Genomic DNA, 5,860 nt, shown 5'->3' with positions numbered 1-5,860 from the left:
AAGAGGGTACTAGGTTAAGGTATTATAATTATCAACTTAATTTTATATCTTTATAATCATTCACACTTTAAGTACGTAAATATATTTGTACCTGTTTGAACTTGGAAGTAGAAAGGAAGGAGAAAAAAGGAAGATGAGATTCAGGGAAAAAATAGGCAGATCCATGTATTATTGTCTCTTTCTTCATCCAATTTGTTAATTTAAAGTTTCTGAGATGTAATCAGTTTTGGTATTTTTTAGAATTCAAATTGTCAAAAGTGCAAAATAAATCAACGTTGATGTCACAAAACAAGTCAGAAAATGAGAAAAAATGACATCTTTCAAGATCAACTGTTCCACAGAGTATAGAACAAACTGGCAGTCTACAGAAGATCATACATTAACTAACATAAGCACTAAAGGAAAAAAAATTTGACAGTCAATGCATATCAGAGTTAGGAGGCAAAAGAATAAGTTTTCCCCGGGGACTGATATGTTGTGATATCTCTGTAGGTGGAACTTTCTTAGCCACATCCAAAGGTTTTATTTTATCTACTATAGTATATATTTTTATATCTCTTTTAAAATTCAAAACTATAACAAGTCACATAGAAAAGTTTAAATATAAATTTGAGATGTCCTGAAAACCTGAAAGTGCAATTTCTTTAGTCTGTTTATAGATATATGCAAAATAATTCAACAATGAGCATTATGGATGTAAAATTCTTAAAACTAGACAATACTTGAAGAAAACATTCACTAATAAAAGACATATTCAAAAGACTACCATTTATTGCATTTGTCTTTTTTTTATTCATTCACAATATTTGGTGTTGACTCAACAAATTTTCACTAATTACCTGCCTCATATTAAACACACGATAAGCATGAAAGCACCAGAGATGTAATATAAACTAAACATTTATACATAAGGAATATAGTCAAGAAAAAATTTTATACAAAATATGTATTAATCTTATAAGACAGAGGTATCTCAGAAGTTTGAATCAATATGTATAAATAAGAGTCAAGAAAAAAATACAATGCATAGTGAAAAGCTTTGAAACATGAAGAAAGGGGAAAAAAGCAAAGATAAAGAAATAAGAAATAATACTACACAAAGGAAGAAAGGAGGAGTCTTTCACATATAAAATTAAGAAGAGAATTAGGTATGGGAAACTAAAGTAGGGACATGAGAATAGATATCATTGAAAGAGATAAAAGACTTTAAAAAGACAAGAAAATCATTGCTTTTTAAAGAGATTTGAGAGAATGAAAGAGGCATAATAAATGTGACAGAATAAATCAAGGATAAAGAGTATTAAATAAGGGAAAAGGTGAAGAAAAGGAAATTCTGGTTGAAAATAAAGCATTTGGGGACAAGAACATCTACCAGAATATTTAACTAGAAAGATGACTGGCTCAATATTGCAGGCAAATCTTTGAGAAATATAGAGAGAAACCCAAATTATGAATAACCTAATAAAAGGATTTGTGGGGAGTGAGAGGCAGATGAGATCACTAGTTCAGTTCTATGTTTTTGATTGACAACCATGAGGACCACAAAAATTTCTATGTGAATCAACCTAGAAAAGTCTAAATGTGATCTGAAATAGACTAGATCATCAAAGAACTGAAACCAAGGTACTGATCATTTCAATCTCCTTTACAAATAAGAACTAATTGCTATTCCTCCTTGCCTCTGGCCAAAAGCAAACTTAAATTTCTTTGATGAGGGAGAAAAGAAATGTAGGCTTCAAATTTCCTCTACCGTTTTATAGAAATAATATCCAACAAACAACATGAATTAACATGTGAATTTGGACCTCAATATAATCATAAAACCAGAGCAATATCAGAAGATGGAAAATGATGCAGAGGATGTACTAAAGGATGATTGAACACAGGATCATTAAAAGGATAAGTCTAAAAATGTATAATTCCTCTTCGTGTAAGTGACCTGAGATGATCTGTGAAAATTATTCGGTACTTTCTTGACCCAGAAAACCCCACAAAATCATGCAAATCAAGAGGCTAAAATCTATGCGTTCATTTTAAGACCACCTGTGAAATTGCCCAGGCCATCAAAGGTATGCATATCCAAAAAGCCACCAAGTATCTGAAAGATGTCACCTTAAAGAAGCAGTGTGTGCCATTCCAGCATTACAAAGGTGGAGTTGGTAGGTGTGCTCATGCCAACCAGTGGGGTTGGTGGCCCAAAAAGAGTGTTGAAATTTTGCTACACATGCTTAAAAATGCAGAAGGAAATGCTGAACTTAAGGGCTTAGATGTTGATTCTCTGGCCATTAAACACATCCAGGTGAACAAAGCCCCTACAATGTGCTGCAGTCCATACAGAGATCAGGGTTGAACTAACCCACACCTGAGCTCTCCCTGCTACATTGAGATGATCCTCTCTGAGGAGAAAATTGCTCCGAAACCAAAAGAGGAGGTTGCACAGAAGAAAAAGATATCCCAGAAGAAACTGAAGAAACAAAAACTTATGGCACAAGAATAAATTCAGTATAAAATAAATGCAAATAAAAGTTAAGAAAACTATATAGTCTGTAAAAGGCAATAATAATAATTTTATAGTTAAATATATAGATAAACAATGGACAATGTTAGAAGAATAGAAGCCTACATAAGGACAGAGTTGTAACATTATCACATCCTAATATTTTTTGGAAGATGAAAAAGAAAAATTTGTATTGAATTTAGATAATGTAGGCATGCAGTCTATAAAGCCATTCTTTAAAATATAAGGATACTAGTCACAGAGATTAGAAAAAAAGAAAAATTAAAATAATAAGCATAAAGCCAGGCATGGTGGCACACGCTTATAATCCCCACGCTTGGGAGGCAGAGGATTGTGCAGGTTCGAAGCCAGCTGCGCTGGCTTAGGAGACCCAGTTTCCAAATAAAAAAGTATAAAAATGGGTCTGGGAGTGTAGTTCAGAAGTAGAAGGGTCTCCAGGAACCCCAGTACCACAAAATAATAATAATAATAATAATAATAATAATAATAATAATAATAATCACAATATAAAACAGAAAAGATAACTAAAAAAGAAATATGATGATACACATAAACCCATTATATCTGATTTCACTGTTTATTACATTATATATAAACAGATTAAATACTCCCAAGCAAAATCATAGGATTGGCTGAAAAATGTTAAAAAAAAAATAAGGGAATAAAGCACAATTTCTTCTTCCAGGAGAAACTATTTATTTATTTATTTATTTATTGGTACTGGGGGTGGAACCCAGCAGCTTTTTTTTTTTTTTACCTCCGTGCTACACTCCCAGACCTATTTTATACTTTATTTAGAAACAGAGTCTCACTAAGTTGCTGAGAGCCTCACTCAGTAGCTGAGGCCGCCTTCGAACCTGTGCAATCCTTCTGTCTCAGCCTCCCAAGTGCTGAGATTTACAAGTGTGTGCCACAACGCCATGCTCAGGAGAAACATTTAAAATTTACAAAATAGAAAGTTTCAAAGGAAAACTCTACATGCCTATTCTGGTCAGCATTCTCACAGCTTAAAGACCTGACTACATAACTTAGAGGAAAGTGGATTTATTTTCTTACAGTTTTGTGTTCAGTTCATATGAGTCCAGGGACCGCAAATCTCAGGGTATGGCAATGGGAGGAGGGAAGAGAGAGAAGCACATGGGTTGTGCTCCTCACATCATGGAGGCGGGAAATAAGAGAGAATGAGTGTGGGGAGGAGGAACCATATATAATCCCCAGGACTGACCCCTCAGGGACCCACCTCTCCAGCTATATCCTACCATCCTAGGCACTACCCAGAAAAAATCCATTACAATGAAATTATCTACTGCTGGGTAACTTGAGGTTGTGTATTTATATATTTCACTGGGATTACAATACTCATGAATAAACTATATCAACCCTGAATATAAATTAAGTCTTTGGGGGAATTTTATATATATAACTATAATAATACCTTACAATCATTTTCCAAAAGAAAGCTACTATACTTATATATTTATTTATGTATTGTACATATACATATAATATATAACATGTATAAACATATATATTCTACATGTACTAGAAGTAGTTTTTAAGGTAAAATGATTTACTATCATAAAATGGAAACCTTCACAATATATAAAAATTCTAAATTCACTTGGACATGATATATTTTTATAATATACTAAGCCTAAGTAAATGTATGATGTAAAACATGAAATATGTAAATATATATTATCAATGGGAGATTTTAAAACACAATTTTCAGTAATCGCAATTATAAACAGAAAAAATCAGCAAGTATGCAAAACTTTATATAATAAAAATTAACCTAAGTAATATAGATAAAACACTGTACTTAACATCTATACTATACACATTCTTCTCAAGCTAGGAGAAATATACCACTTATGGAAATTAATTATTTGCCAGGCAACAAAGCAAATTTCAATAACATTTCATATAGGTTTATATTCTTTAATCAGTGAGACTAAATCTAGAAATCATTTTCAAAAAGTTATCTGGAGAATCTCCATTTGTTTAGAAATAAAGAAATATAACAAAGTCAAAAAAGAAATCATAATAAAAATAGAAAAATGTTTAACTGATTAAAGGTGAAAATAAGACACATAAAATACTTGATATGAGCTATAGAAATGGCTAAAAGAAAATTTATAATTTAAGTGTATAGAATTTTAGAACATTTCTCTAATAAACTTCAGAAAGTTTGCTTCTATTAGTTTGCTAATCATTTTTTAATGGAAACATCACTAAAAATTAAAATTTTTAGTACCTATAGAAATAATTTTTGTCTTTTAATATTTATTGGTGAATTGTAATCATACATCATTATGAGGTACAGGATGGTAGAGGCATACATGCACACATCACAATTTAACCCTTCCCCAGTTCCCACCCTACTTCCTACCCCTCCCTCTTTCTCAAGTTTGGCTTAGTGACTCACTTTCTTATGTTTGGGAATGTACATCATGCACATTAGGGTGCTTTTCTCTTTCCCCCTTTCATTTCACTCAGTGAGGTTATCTTCTTTCCTCATCTAAGGTTTCTCCTTCTTTGTTTAGAGTCCTTTCTATATCCTAGTTTCTTCCTAGCTTTTATACATAGGCACAGGAAAACCTTTCTCAACAAGACCCCAAAGAAACAAGAAATTACAAGGAGGATTTTATTAAACTGAAGCTTCTGCAAAGCATAATAAACTATCAAGAACCTCAACAAAAAGCGAGGTGTGGTGACACATGCTCATAAATGCAGAGGCTGAGATAAAATTGTAGGTTCACAGCCAACCTCATCTACTTAGAGAAGCCCTCCACAATTTAGTGAGACCCTATTTCAAAATAAAAAATAAAACCTAGGCCTGAGGTTGTAGCTTGAAAGTAAAATGTCCCTCAGTATTGGAAAAAAAAAACTTAACAGAGAGCCAACAAAACGGAAGAATATTTTTGACAGTTGCTCATTCAATCTAGAACTAATATCTAAAATATACAGAAAACTCAAGAAACTCAGCACAAAAAAGCAAATAATCCAATCAAAAAAATGGGCAAGTGAACTAAATAGACACTTCACAAAAGAAGCGTCCAGTGGCCAATAAATTTATGAAAAACTGTTCAACACCATTAGCAATTAGAGAGATGCAAATCAAAACTACTGATATTTCACCTAACCCCAATTAGAATCACAATTATTAAAAATACAAAAAAAAAATGCTGGCAAGGGTGTAGAGAAGTGGGAACTGTTACATTGCTGGTGGGATTGCAAATTAGTGCAACCACTTTGGAAAACTGTATGGAGAATTCTCAGAAGAATGAGAATGAACATACCATATGATCTAGCAATACAACTTCTAGGTATCTACCCAAA

General features: G+C 32.5%; 1 pseudogene across 1 annotated transcript; it reads left to right on the top strand.

Annotated features, from left to right (window-relative positions):
• The first annotated feature begins 1,969 nt into the window (after positions 1-1,969).
• Positions 1,970-2,497, top strand: LOC308272490 (large ribosomal subunit protein uL22-like; annotated as a pseudogene). Its single transcript has one exon. The product of its transcript is annotated as a large ribosomal subunit protein uL22-like (transcript).
• Positions 2,498-5,860: the final 3,363 nt, after the last annotated feature.

Source organism: Muscardinus avellanarius, assembly GCF_963383645.1.
Source record: "Muscardinus avellanarius genome assembly, chromosome: 13".
Classification (NCBI taxonomy): domain Eukaryota; kingdom Metazoa; phylum Chordata; class Mammalia; order Rodentia; family Gliridae; genus Muscardinus; species Muscardinus avellanarius.
Note: the sequence above shows the minus strand (reverse complement) of the source record. Positions and strands in the feature narration are given on the sequence as shown.